General features: G+C 37.5%; 1 pseudogene; it reads right to left on the reverse strand.

The window, feature by feature from the left end:
* Window positions 1-11,578: 11,578 nt before the first annotated feature.
* Window positions 11,579-13,298, reverse strand: LOC149042514 (uncharacterized; annotated as a pseudogene).
* Between the last annotated feature and the right edge of the window lie 2,296 nt (window positions 13,299-15,594).

Consider the following 15,594-nt stretch of genomic DNA (forward strand, 5'->3'; position numbering starts at 1 on the left):
AAGTCAATAAATGAAAATTTTGTAAATTGAAAATGACGACCATTGTTGTTTGTGTTATCGTGATTCAACGCATTTTTCCATCTTAAGAGTTAGCGCCAACGCACTCTACAATTGTTATTCGAGAGTTGTCGATTCATCTATTTTCATTGTTTCATGAATTCGGCTTTTCTTCTCAGTAAAGGGCTATTGTGTTTATATGATAAACAAAATGATACATGGTTGCTTTTAGATATGGAATTTCTCTTCTTGTGAGCTATCGAGTTAAACACTCTATTTATCGCTTATTGTCACGAAGTTACGGAGGTACCCTTCTTTATTCTTAACTGTCTTTAATCCTAAGCACGCTTCCTCCAACTTTCCTCTTAATTGCCTCGTACATAATGATTGTAAGTAGGAATCTTTGATGAGGGTGAACGCACATTTGATAAGTTTATGTTGTGCGTCGTCCAATTTTTATTTTACCAAACAGCTTTCATGCAGTAGGTGTCTTCACAATGACATCTCTATGTTTTAAAAAAATGCAGATAGTTTCCGATGAAAGAAAGAAAATAAACATTGAGATCTACAGAATATTCTGAAATTGTTATCTAGCAGACAGCATGGGAAACGCTTTTGAATAATTCCTACGAAGAGCCTTCGAGTCACTCCACAGATGTTAGTTTGGCGGAGTTCTGCATGGAAATGTTCGATGACGGTAAGTGACAACGACAACACTATTTTAATTTTATTTTCGGAATAGTAGTACAGTTTTCAGTTTGATAGAGCTATTGATATTTCCTCTCATGCGAGAGCGCAGAATTTCTCTTCTGTAAAAGCCGAAGTTGTCTCACACTGGAGCTTGTAATAATGTCAACCAACACTCAGCGTGCGACATTCAAATCTCCTACAATGAGCAAATATAATGATAAACAATCAAACGATAGACTACTAAATGTTTTGTGCCGTACAAAAGCCGTATTTGCTGATTTTAGCAAATCTCCAAAGAAGAAAGAATCGCTGTGATTTTCCAATCAACACTTCGCCTACATGCATATCTCTAAACGTGAAATTTTCCATTCCTACAAAAAAGTCTCCAAAGTTTTTCCCATTTTTTCGATTTCTTGATCAATCATCTTGTATAACGAGCTATAAAATGCGGTTTTCTTCGGTCAAGTGACCGCTTAGAGCCAGAATTGCGTTACAGGTGCAGTTGAGAGAAGCTTGTCACAGTAGCAGATTTTAAAAGGCATAAAAGACAAAAATGCGATGGTACCCAAAGATTTTTTTGATGGTATTCAGAGACGAAACGATGGATCGTAAAGGAAAATTCAAAATTGGTGTTGTAGCTTTCTGGCAAGGGGAGATATTTGACCTCAAAGTTGGATGAATCGCAAAGTCTTAAAACACCGTCATTTATTTTCCTCTGTTGATTGACAAGCCGTCGATAAAATTGGCTGATACTTGCGTTGGACATTAACTAAGGATGTAATAATATGTATGCAATATGTAAATGGTGAAATATGCATGGTGAACACCAAGAAAAACCGGGGGGGGGGGGTCTATCTCCTCCCGGAGATAGATAGTGTCGTAACGAGACACTAACTAACTAACGGGACACGAGACGTAGTAGCACTTCTTGAGTGTTCTAGCCGCTTCCTAAGTGCTTTACAACAGAACAGAACACAGTCAATGCTTTTCCATTTGTTTTATAGTAAAGAATCCGTTAAATTTCCCATGCATTACAATCAATTTTCAAAACGAAGTTTATTTCAAAAGCGAACAGCATTGTCGTCAGCATGCTCTCCGCTCCCATAAGGCACACTGCAATAAGCCAATCAGAATCATTTTTAGAATGGTTCAAACAATCTGACAACTAAAGCTGTCAAAAGTATCAAACTATCAAAGTTCACAAACCATCAAAATTCACAATCTGCAATAGTTCATAAACTGAAATAGTTCAGCAGGCCGAATTTAACACATTTTCCCGAAGTGTTTCAGTCTTAATACAGAATCTGCAAGTGAAGTGTTCAGTGAAATCCGGTCGAATTCTGGCTCATAAAAACATGCTAGTTTTTTCACATGACAAACAAACTGCTCGAGGCATGTGTGATGTGAATGAACGACGGTCGAATCCACAGGAACATGAAGATTGGTCGGTATGACAGCGCCGTAAAATTCGTCCGCTGTGACTGATGTGGCCTTCCACTTAACGAATCGGAAAGGATATCAGAGGAAGCTCTCAGCTGTTCACTAGCAGGGCGGCCGACGAACCGGGTGTGTGTGTGTGTGAACGTAACTCGAGTTGGAAAATTCAACTTATTACATTAAATTAATCAAATCAGTCTTTTTGATAGATCTGATGTCAGCAAACTGATTACCCTCCGTTTGGACTCCAAACCAGTCTCCGTCCTCTGCCACATGGGAGATTTTGGGTGTGGAGATGGAGGGTGGACGCCGGTTATGAAGATTGATGGCACTAAGGTGCCTTTTATCACGTTCTGGTTTCTTTAATTTTTTTTTTTCGTGTCTGATTGGCTGAAAACAAGCCAAGCATTTTTCGTGTAGCACAAGTGCAAAGTTCAATACAATACAATACAATATTTATTTGCCATATACGACATTTACGCATGGAAAAAAAAAAAAAAATGAAGAAAATTGATGACAGAAAATAAATGGCGAGAAAACCTGAAAGAAACCACGAGGCTTATAACAAGTCAGGCTTTCTCACTTAAAATAACTAATCTTATATTAGAATTACAATATGGACTTATGGTAATTAACTTTGACCGCGCACACGTACACACACACACACGCACACACATATTAAGTAAGTTAGTTAAGAATTACTGCCTTACAGAAGCTAATACTTAGAGAGAAGAAATTCCTTAAGCTTTCTTTTAAAAGAAGCGGAGGAGGGAGAACTAGTTATGTCAGAATTTAACGAATTATAAAAGTTTGGACCTTGAAAGTAAATTGAAAACTTCCTGGTGTTCGTTCTGCACAGTGGCAAACGGAAGGACTGAGCATTCCTAGTATTATAATTGTGGATTTGACTATTCAGTAAAAAAAAGTTATTGAATTTGGAAGGGAGAGTAGAGTTCTCGAATGAAAACATAAAAGTACCTAATTGAAACGAATGGATATCATGAAATTTTAAGAGTTTAAGTTCCTTTAAAATAGGGCCAGTATGGGCAATGTATGTAGAATTGCTTACTATTCTTAACGCACGTTTCTGTAAGGTTACAATTCTTTGAAGGTTTGACTTATAGGTACCAGCCCAAGCTAAATTGCAATAATACAAATATGGAAGGATCATAGAATTGTATAAAGTACGAAGGGAGTGAGTAGAGAGAAAAAACCTAGATTTATGAATAATACCTATAGATTTGGATAATTTATTTGCTGTTAAGGATATATGCGATTTCCAGGTCAAATTGTCATCTAATAAAACACCCAAAAACATGGTCTCAGAAACACGAAGAATAGGCTGCTCATTTATGAAAACTTGAAATTCAAAGGATTGCTTCTTTTGCCAAGGCTTGAATACCATAAAATTAGTCTTGGCTAAATTCAAGGAGAGCCGGTTTGCTGCAAACCAGGTTGACAATTTGTTTAATTCTCTATTTAATGTGTTAATTAGGTAAACAGGGTCATTATGGGAGATAAATAAGTTTGTATCATCAGCAAACAAGATTGCATCAAGCAGGGAAGCATTGTTCAAATCATTAACATACAGGATAAAAAATAAGGGACCAAGAATAGAACCTTGAGGCACCCCACAGGGAATCCCCTGTGGGGCAGATCTAACGTTATTAAATTCGACAAATTGTTTCCTCTCAGAAAGATAACTTTTGACCCATTCTAGTGCCAGACCACGGATCCCATAATGATTGAGTTTTTCAAAAAGAATGTCATGATTTACCGTATCGAATGCTTTCGAAAGATCTAGGAATACTCCAATGGCATGTTCTTTTCTATCAAATGCAGAAGAAATTTTGTCACACAAATCGATAAGCGCAAGGCTAGGAGAGCGATTTTTTCTAAAGCCATATTGATTATCACATAAGACATCGGAGTCATTGAGATAATTCATAATACGGTTGTAAATTATTCGTTCCAAAAACTTTGAAAAGCACGGTAGAACAGAAATAGGTCTGTAGTTGCTGAAGAGAGCTTTGTCACCTGATTTAAAAATAGGTATGACACGAGCAATTTTCAAATCATCCGGAACGATACCATGAGTAATGGAGAGATTTACAATGTGTGTTAATGGAGAGGAAACGCTGCATATAGATCGCTTTATGATAGACATAGGGATATTGTCATACCCAGCCGATTTTCCCGCCGGAAACGTAGATGCGATATCTATAATCTCCTCCTGAGTTGCTAAATTTAGGAACATTGACTGAGGGAAATGACCAGGAAGAAAATTCTTATACGAGGTCGTAGATTGAATTCGTTTAGCGAGGTTTGGTCCAATATTGCTGAAGTAATGACAAAATCGATTAGCAATCTCCATTGGGTCAGAAATATCTTGATCATCAACCTTAAACACAGAGTTGGGTTTAGGTCTCAATTTCTTGCTGTTTAGTACCTCATTAAGCAGACGCCAAGTGGCTCTTATATTGGATTTTGACTCGCTTAGCCTCTTATCATAATATAAACGTTTCGCGATTCGTAGGGAGTGATTCAGTTTGTTCTTATATGTAACACGAGTGCAAATTACGAATAGCGCGCGAGAACTGCCAAAATTTCATCCGTCTTAAATTTCTGTGCTACACTTCTAATCTAAATTATTAACAAGTAACAACATGATTTTGAGTGCAATTTGGTATAAATAAGCACCTAAAAATTTTCGAGGACCACAAATCGCACTCGTCCTACGGGCTCGTACAATTACGCTATCTTTGAAAACTCTAATCGTGCTTTTTAACACTTAATTGCAGTCTCAATCATGTTGTTACCTCTATATGCTGTACACAGAACTTGTTACTGAATACAGATAGCCCAGAGCTCGAAACGTTAATGGGTCTAGCGAAGACAAAATTAGAGAATAATATCTGTATTTTTCAGTCGCGTTTTTTTATTCTGTTAGTTTAGAAAAATATGAAAGACTTGATTAGTTCGCAAGGCTCAAAGCAACGCAGTGGACGCTATGGAACGCTGTATCAGCGCCATCAGATGTTGGATGATTAAAGAAAAGCTTAAAGTAAATGATAGTAAGACAGAATTTATACTAATCGGAACGAGACAACAGCTCGCTAAAGTTGACATCAAGGGGCTGGTCGGTGGTGACGCTACTATCAGTCCTGTGACTGCCGTTAAAACCTCGGATCGTGGTTTGATGAAAACATGAACATGGGCTGTCATATAAACAAGATGTGTAAGACCTTGCTATTTCACCTGTATAACACCAGGCGCATCAGAAAGTATTTATCTAAAGACTCCACACAAACACTCGTTCATGCATTCATCACCGCACGTATTGATTATGGCAATGGTTTGCCGTATGGTCTACCAGCCGCACATCTCAACAAGTTGCAACGTATTCAGAACAGTGCTGCCCGACTTGTTTGTTCCCTTTCCCGTTTTTGTCATATAACTTTGTTTTCCTTACATTGGTTACCTGTCTGTTTCAGAATTGAATTTAAATAACTTATTTTAGCGTTCAAGGCTATCCACGGGCTGGCACCTCAGACATTACGGATCTAATTAACGTTAAGCAACAATTCGGACGTATGATGTTACGATCTCAGTCTGAACTACAATTATTGCCACCCAGGACCATTACTAAGAAAACTTTAGGTGATAGATCATTTATGGCATCTGCTCCTAAACTTTAGAACAGATTGCCATCAAATATAGGAGCAGTAAATGATCTTAATTGTTTTAAAACACTTCTTAAACACATTTCTTTAGACAGACGTTTTCATGTTTGCTTTTATGGTTCGTTTTTAGTTAGTCAAATTGTATATTCTTAGCCTTTTATAGTTCGTTTTCATATTTTATTTTGCTTAGTCTTATTGTATAGCACATTAGATCATATCCACATGTATTTTGCGCTTTATAAGTAACAAATTATTATTATTATTGCAGTTTAATCTTTCGTTGCCTTCATAATAATAATAATAATAATAATAATAATAACAACTTTATTTAACGAGGGTAAAGACATTGACTAATGGTCACCCAGTAGTTTTCATAATGGCCCTCCTACAATTAAAGTACTAAGATGTATCGATTGAATAATTGACTACCTATATAATCTACAAACTAAATTACATTAAGAACTACTATTAATTCAATATTGATTGATTTACAACTAATGAAACTAAAAAGTTTTACGAATCTTAAAATGATCAAGAAAAGAAGTCATACTACAATTTAGGGTGCGAAAAGAAATGTCCGGCCATGGTAAAGGTAGGGTTAAGCCGACTCCAAAAGTTGGTAGGGGAATTGGCAAGCGTGTATCACAGATATTACTCAAGATTTCTGGAAAATTCGTACAATCTGGCTTCGGTAAGTAGGCTACTTTCCACCGTGAGCAAAATTACGCGTGACGTCAGACTTAAGTTTCAATTGGGAAGTAGTCAACAGGCTACCAAAAATTCAAATGAATAAAGGGGTAAGTTCCTAAAGAAACTGTGGTGCTGCGTCGGTGGAAGAGTATAGTAGGTAATTTAGTGTTAACAACTGGGTTGAAAACGTAAATTAGCCACCGTAAAGAGTAAAAAAGCTAGCTTTACAGTGGCTAATTTACGTTTTCAACCCAGTTGTTAACACTAAATTACCTACCAAAAATTCAGAAAGAGGCGGAGTTTTCTGAACTAATGTCTGAACGCTTTGTTGGCTCTCCGCCGTCTGGGGGGGACGCGAAGTTATGCACACGGTGGTTAAGGGCCCTTCCGCACTAGCAACTAGACGTTGTCAAAACTTGTTTCTCTTCGCCAAAAAGCACATCAGAATTTGTCCTTGCTAAATGTCAAGTGTGCTGCACGTATCAGCACCCCCGGGGGACCCTTTTACATAAGATGGCGGGGGTGCGCGCCTGGAATTTCGAAAACGACCGCTATAGAATTATGAAAGGTACTTAACTCTTTTCCGTGTGGGCGTGGCGACAATTAGCCTGCAGAAGCAAGTGTTTACGTCCTTTTCTATCTTTTTCAATGCTTCCCTCGCTCCTACAGAGGATTCATACAAATACGAGAGCCGTGCCGCGTTTACATTGCGCAGGTAGAAAAGGTCGTCCGGAATGAGCGTTTCGTTCTGTAATGAAAACCTCACTCAGAAATGACTCGTTTCGAATAAATTTTACGCTGGTTATTATGTGGCAACCGGTATGAACTCATTCTTGTACAAAACTCACTCGGATATCATGTAAAAGGCCCCTAGTTTTATTCCCAGAGCATCACGTTTTGCTTGCCTGTCTGAATACTAAAAATTTCAGTAGCGTTGAAGCAACAATCCGCTTTTAACTGTTGCACTGCCGCTGAAACAACGGTTAGTGAAGAGAGCACAGAATTCAACGTAAACAACATGGTAAATATTCACTTGTGTCGGTATCAATTATTGCGTGACTAGCTTATGATATGAATGAGGGAGGGGAAAACACAACGCAAAACCTGGGCTACTCTCAAAAAGTAATACCCAGGCGTAATATAATAATCGAAACGGCTAATAAAATCATAAATAAACAAGGTGAGAGTCTTATGTTAGACTTCTTTACAAATTGTAGTGATTTATGCCGGTTTACGATAGCGACACGTTGGCGCACCATGTATATTTCATAGTCGCTATGAAGTAAATTTTGGCGGACTTTGAGTTTGTGCCAAGGTAGAACAACACAAATACAAAAGGAAATTTTTACAGTAACTTAATAACCATCCTTTGGTCTTTTAAAAGCTTGAAGGTCAGTAGATTCTGTCATATTGGTCATTGTTAAAACTGTCTTTGTTTTGATGCTACTTTTGGACATAGGAGAAGTATGTCGGACAAAAATATTCACCAAAAAACAAATATTTTTTTGCCAGCTTCAATAACAACAGGGGATTAAGTTAAGATGATAAAACAAAGGATTAAGTTCTCAGAAATACCGTAGGTCTAGTACATTCGTCACATGAGGTCACACAACTCGGGTAATATTCACTGTGAAAATGTGTATATTTCAGCAGTCGAACGAAAAAAGTCATTTCTCGAAAACTCCAATAAATTTATAAAAAAAATACTACACCACGATTATAAGAATATAGTGGGCTACAAAATATGAAACTAGGAGAAAAAAGGACTTTTGGGCGACTTGCCACAATGTTTCAAATTTGTTCGATGGATGCTGACTTCCTCTATGAAGAAGCAACAGTGGATTGTGTCGCGAAGTGGCACTACACGACACTCCTTTGACAGGCCATGAAAGTAACTACTTGGTATTTTTAGGCATAAAAAAAAAAAACTCTAGAGGAGCCTACGCAAAATTTCTAATTTTGTCGGCGCCGCAAACTCGAGGTCATTTTAGGTCGTTTTAAGACAATTTAGATATCACCCAAGGTCATTTTAGGTCGTTTAAGGTCATTTTGGAAATCACCCAAGGTCACCTCAGGTCATTTAAGGTCATTTTAGGTCGTTTTAGGTCATTCATCGTTTAAGTAACTACCAAATCTATCATGTTTGCCAACAGGAGTATTAGAAATAAAATAAAAAACCCAACCTTTTGTAAGCAAGTCCGTTAGAAGAATTTTCATTTTTATCAACGGTAAGCCAACGTAGTACGTTATGGTAATGGCCAAACACGCAAAAAATGAATGTGGTTTGAGAGATTTACTCATGGGAATGCAAAGGCAATCACTAATTAAGTTTCTTTTCAGTTAGAAAGTGAAACTTCTGTTAAATTTTAGTCCGCTCGAATTACTACATTATAAGACTGACTCTATGTAATTGGAATTTCTGTTGTACTTATCATAGACAATTATCTCGGGGTATTTCATTTTACTCTGATCAGCAGTGTGTATGTATGCTTCAATCCCCTAAATGAAAAGGAAGTCTTTGGAACTAGTCTCATTAAATCGAATAATATTTCCATTTTCTCGTAACCTCAAAACTCGATAAAAGTTGATACAAATATTTAGCCTCACCTTAAAGCGGAGCTCCTATACTTGTTGATTAACTCTTAGCGGCCTTCACTCTGCTAGAATTCCGTAAAGGTCGTTGAGGTTAGTAACAATCTATCTCTTACAAAATTTTAATCCAGTCTTTGTTCTAAAGCCTGGAGAAAGTTTTTAAAGGCGGCTCTCATAACTTTACAATTAAGTGACGTTGATGGTTCATCCTGCCTATTTGGTTTACGAACACTGTTTTCAGGCAAACGAAACAAATCAAAAAAAAAAAAAAAAAAGAAAAAAAAAGGAAAAGGAAAGGAAAAAAAAAACAAACAAACAAACGCCGGGAACAAACAAGCAAACAAAAAGACATGCAGAAACTGAAAATATCCTTGATTTTTTATTTTACCACCTTAAAGTCCTCTGTAAGAAAAATGAAATTAATGGAATCAAACAGCAGCAACGATCACAGTTGTCACAAATTAGAGAAGGTAGTTTTACCTACCCGCCACTTGTCTATTTCCTCTGCATCGAGTACGTTACGGCCACTCAATTGGTCACGAAAGTATTGGGCCATGAAGAAGTTATATTTTGTTTATTTATTTAATGATTTATTTACTTAGTTTTAAGTAAAGTATTGGAGCTACAATTAAATGTGTGTTTGCTTGCGGATGAACAGTCGTGCATGATTTTCTAGTCAGTTGTAAATCGAAGCAATTCTCTTAAGGTGTTGTTGTCATTGGTGAAGATGTGAAACAATCGAACTTGTTCTGGAGATCAAAAAGTTGAATGATCATTTAAAAAGATACGATTCTTTCATCATAGGTGTTGATAGGAAGCTCTTAAGAAAACACAGAAGCCTTGTCCACCTGTTTAACAATGTGAATTTTTAAATGCAACAGGTCACAGAAACCGATAACCCTTTTCAGTAAATCTGCTTTGACAAGTAGCGTTGTTCTTACAAGGATTTTGAATGCAATTTCTTTGACAAAAGAAACTATAAACACTTTCAATATCTCCATCACCGTAAATGGCGTAGTCATTATCATCGTCATCGCCGTCATAATTTTCATTTCTGACGGATTCTTTCAACATTATAACTACTAAACCATTGTGCTCTTTTTTATCTCCGAATTGAATTGGTATTAACTATCGAATTACTCTTCTCTCTCATCATTAGAGTTGTCTGATTTCATCTATTTGTGAATTCGCGCGCTGTTTGTTATGTTCTTTGCTTTGCACATTATAGTACTATAGTGCGTTGACATTTTCATGAGAAATTTCTTTCATAGGAGCCTCTCTCAGCTTAATGTTACAAAAGATAACACTTGCACGTATCTTTGCACTCTCGGCCATTCCCAGGTTTTCCGGGCTTGCGTGCGCAGTTTTAAGACCCCTTGGTATCGTTTCAAAAGGCATGGGGACTGAAATTGTGAATACCTTTGGCACACTCATCGATGTCCGAAGACAACGAATTAGTTGGTTAGGTGAACTGCAAGTAATCATTTGCTTCCGCTTTTTAATCTGGTTAATGCTGCATCAAATGTATCCGTTGGTAGGTTCATTCTAGTTTGTAATCTACTTATTCACAATCTGAGTTACTTTTCAAATCTTAGACGCCAGTTTCAGATTTAAGAAAACACCATCCCCTTCATTCACTCTCTTTTTTTTTTCGCTTTTTGTTCCTTAGAAATAACGATGTAAATGACACGTGTTCATGCAGTTAGTGTACAACTTGCATAATTCTTAAAAATTGAATTGAGGATAACTTGAGATGATTTTTGTTTAGCTGTTTGGCATCTCGAACCTTTACATCCAGCAGAACACAGACAGTGATAAGGTTTGTCTGCAGATTTGCTTTGACAAGTGGCGTTGCTCTCGCATGGATTTTCAGCTCACATATTTTTGCAAAAGAGAGAAAGAGAGATTAAACAATAGCTTTTATGTTCAATATAACACGACTTAGCTAGACAGCGTATTATGCAAGTGTGTTGAAAATTTGCAAATGCACATGAACTACTTTTGCAATATTCACTTAACAGAAACTTAGGTATGGTTCGCACGAGACTTATAATCTCTCAACGATTCCGGTATGCTCTTGTTCTCGGATAATTTTGTCATAGTCCCTCAATAAATCTGGATCCTTTTTCAACCTGAAATGCAGTGATCGCAGTCGGGTTTCGCTCAATCGGTAACTATTCATGGAAGGTTGCAAATCCTCTTTCCATGGTAATCCCATCTCGTAGTTGTGACCATTGAAGTGAATTTCTGGCTTTCATATCTGCATGTAGTGATTGATCCTGTGTAGTTATTCCAACATTCTCCGACGCCCAGAATTTCTTCAAGCTCTCCACTAATTAGTCACCTTGCTCCCCAAACATCGATTTACATCTACCGGAAATAATCAAGTTGGGGGATACAACACTGTTGGATGATTGATTGTGTATTGGTCCGGACAACCACCATCCAAATTTGCTGTAGACTGCAGATCCAATCACGACATCAATTAATTAGGTGCTGTCGAAGTTGTCTGCCAATTCCAGGCCTTCTAAATGGACATAGTCAGCTATATTGACTCTGCTTGGCAGAGGCGAACAGATTACCGGGAAGTTCACTGCATACAATTCTACTTCCTCAAGATTTCGGGTTTTTGTAAACACAGTTTTACGACATTGCATTTCCGTTTCCGGTAACTCGTGTCTCCGAAAGTGTTGATGTGCAGATCACTCGATGAGACATACGATCGTTGACTTCCATTGTCGAAAAGCACACGTACAGCAATTGAATTTGATCCGTTGACTGCCATGCAACTTGCTGTTTTTAGAAGTACAATTGCCTTGGTAGTAGACTTCGCAGTTGTGGTCGTACTAACAGTCACGTACTCGTTCGGCTTTCCTCTCGGGATGCCGTTTCCGTTTGGCCTTCTTTGTTCTTCTGTGGGCTTATCTATTCTTGTGCAAATCGATTGGTGATGCTTTTCATCACAGTGTCGGCATCTCTTTGTTTTGAAACAATTCTTCGCATCATGGCCAGTTTTGAGGCAAATAAAACATTGATCATTCCTTTGAAGAATGTCTCCTCGTTCTTTCGTTTGTTGAACATCCGTATCCGTAGAGGAGGCTGAATAATGTTCTCCATTGCAGTAAACACATCGAAACTGAAATTCTTTGCTTTCCGCCGTAGTTTATTCGCTATGGGAATCGATTGTGAAGAATTCGAACCCGGGTTTGGCGGTTTTCGTAACGGGACTTCCTGTGTTTTGACAGCCTCACTGGCTTCACGCACTTCGACTTCTCCTTTGATTGTGTCTAGCAACTCATCGATTTTCCATACCTCATTGGTCGATTTTAGTGCAATCTCCAGCCGTATTTCGTTGGGAAGTTTAGACATTATGATTGGAATTAACAGATTGCCATATTCCTGGGACGACACTCCCAGAGAGGAAAGTCCTCCCACATGTACGCTTAATTTATCGTAGAGAAATCGAAGACACGATGGACGATCCGTTAGGCACGGTTGTAATTTTAAAATTTCTTCCATGTATGCGGAGATGATCTGTTGTATTTTGCCAAATCGTTGTTCGAGTATTTCCACGGCGGAAATAGTTGTCCATAGCTGTCGCTTGATAAAGCAAGACCTGGAATAGCTCGGCTGGCGGCACCTTCCAATAGCGATCTCAAATAGTTGAATTTTATCGATTTTCGAGAGACTTACGTTGTCATGCATTGCAGACTTGTACGAGTCCCAAAATCCCATCCAGGTCGTGACATCACCGCGAAATTTAGGGAGAACAAGTTTCGCTTGTTTTGCCTTGATTTGACTTGGAACCGACGGCGACACGCCTCCTGGTAGCGCTTGAATTAATCCCGCAAGTGGGTTAGGAGGTTCTTGCGTAACTCCAGCAGCCGGTTGAGAAACATCGCTTATTTCCTTCTGGCATGTGATAACTTTCTCCACATGCCTCTCAGATCCTTCGATCTCCTGTGGAATTTCGTCGACGTTACACAGTGATAAAACTTCATGGTCAACGTCTTCGATAGTCTTCAATTTTGCTTCCAGCAATCGACTTATGACCTCCAATTTATGAACTTGTTCGCTAGATGAAAACGTAAATGCTTCATCTTCTACAATGTCGGTTACCTTACTCATGTTTTTGGTAACAATAGCACGTTGTGCTCCACGGATCGCTCGCAATCGTGTTAATCTTTCTTTTTTTTCTTCAGTCGTCATGATTGTCGTATTCGTCGAGGAGCTCAGGGCCCCACGTTGGGTTCCATATAATAATCGTTTTGGAAACTCCGTTAAACGTGTTTATTTTGTAGGAATCACTCATACATCAACTCGCTCAATCGAAAAACATTGAAACTCTTAAAAAGAAATCAGGATATTATTACAAAAAAAACGCAGTGATCAAACCGGTTAAACAAGAATATGTCGAACAAAACGCAGTGTCCGATGTCACTGATTAACTTAGTTATAAAACACTAGTGTGAACGATGTCTACAGAACAGACTACAGAACGAAAAGATCTTTCAAAATATTTAATCGAAGAAAGAGGATATACATAGTTGATTAACCAGTATACTACAGACTACCATACTCTGATAGATCACATTTATACAAATATATCACATCTTGTAAAATCGGCTGGTACACTTGAGTCATACTACAGTGATCATAAGCCAATTTAGATGTCCTTCACAGCTTTGTGAAGAATGTTACTATTCAGGCCTGTACGGGATTTGAACCCATGACCTCTGCGATACCGATACCGGTATCGCAGAGGTCATGGGTTCAAATCCCGTACAGGCCTGAATTTTTTTCAGGCCTTATTTTCACTACTGCCTAAGTAGTGCACATCACTGCGAAGATCACTTTCATTCATGTCTTTATCCGCAGTTCAAATATATGACCTTCATATATTCTTAACCGTCAATGTTACTATTGGTAACCTTGATAAAGTACTTAGTCTAATAAAAATTTCAAGTCCATACATAGACTTTTATTGCCAGCAACATTCTAAAATTTTACAGTTTCTGGAAGCGCACTGAAGACCATAATTATTATTTTGTGATATCTCTTTATGAGGCTAATTGTTACACTGGCTGTCTAACCAGCAGTTTGATAAAAAAATTATTTAAACTTACTAATACTTGCTAATTGCTACACTAGCTCTGACCAGCAGTTTAATGAAAAATTATTTAAACTTACTTACTTAATACTTAGATTTTTTGACTGTGCTAATGATGTCAACAAAGAAAAAATAGCCTTCAGAAATTCATTTTGACTAATCATAGTTATGAGTCTGTACAAATTAATAATGTCTTCAAAATTCCTTTCAGGACTATCATTTTCCGCGTAATGAGCACATTTCTTCCCGGGAATTTCAACATCCCCCCTTCTATTTAATGGAGATCCCCTTGAAGTAAGTAATTTTTTAATTTCATTATGCCCCTCCGTGGCAGACAGCCTTCTCGATGCAATGTTAAGAGTAAATTTTTAAATATTATTCAGTTATTTTGAAGTGGATATCTTTTTTCTATAATTTTCAGGGTTTATTTTTTTTTAATCTAAATGATATATCTACAGCGCATGTACCCCTCTTGGTGTCATTGATTAATTCTGGTATGTGGATTCATGCAAAACGGAACTGTATTCACCATGGCAGATGGATAACTAAGGGTATCAAATACCATGCACATCTGATAGATATTCCAGTCCACAAGACCAGCTGTTCTTTGCTACCTAATATTGTTACAAAGTCTACTTTGACAAGGCTGTTTGATACAGTGTATTTCACCAACCTACCACAGTAGCTGTCAATAATAACTGAATTGTCACAGCTTCACAAGTTGATGTATCCCACCTATAGGTGGTACAACTACATTGTAAACCATGCATCTAATCTGTTATATTCCCAACAAGGAGTACATGTTGATGGCATGATGAACTAACATACTTCATCCTTCCACAATATAATTCTTTTTATGGCCAACATATCACTAAGGGTGTTGAAGAGTTTTATCAAATACAAAACAGTACACCTTGGCACAGTGTACAGTCTCTGGTGGAAGATCACACAAAATCTACAATCTTGTATGTCACAAGCCTACATTTTTTCATCAGTTAGTCATTTAGGACAGATGTATACGTGCATAAACAAAGACAGAGCTCTGCGAATAAGCATTAAAGGTTTAGATACAAAAATACTCTATAATTATGTATTTATACAACTTGCATAATCCCTTGAAAAATTATTACTGATACTCTGTTGTAACATTGACTTTACAAAGCCAAATATTTTGATGTATATTTTTTCATTCATTGGTAAACTTCAGGAGTATAAAAAATGAAAAGTTTGAATGTGTTTTATTACATGTATAACAATCAATATTTATTGAACAATGAATGAAACATTCAAACATTTGTTAACTCGGTATTTAAGCTGTACATCTCTTTGCTTGTTTCCAGAAGATACCCTTATCACACCCTCCCCTCCCCCCCTCCTTACCCATGGAAGATCATT

The sequence above is a fragment of the Pocillopora damicornis genome, chromosome 7 (genome assembly GCF_964200805.1).
Source record: "Pocillopora damicornis chromosome 7, jaPocDami1.2, whole genome shotgun sequence".
In the NCBI taxonomy this organism is placed as follows: domain Eukaryota; kingdom Metazoa; phylum Cnidaria; class Anthozoa; order Scleractinia; family Pocilloporidae; genus Pocillopora; species Pocillopora damicornis.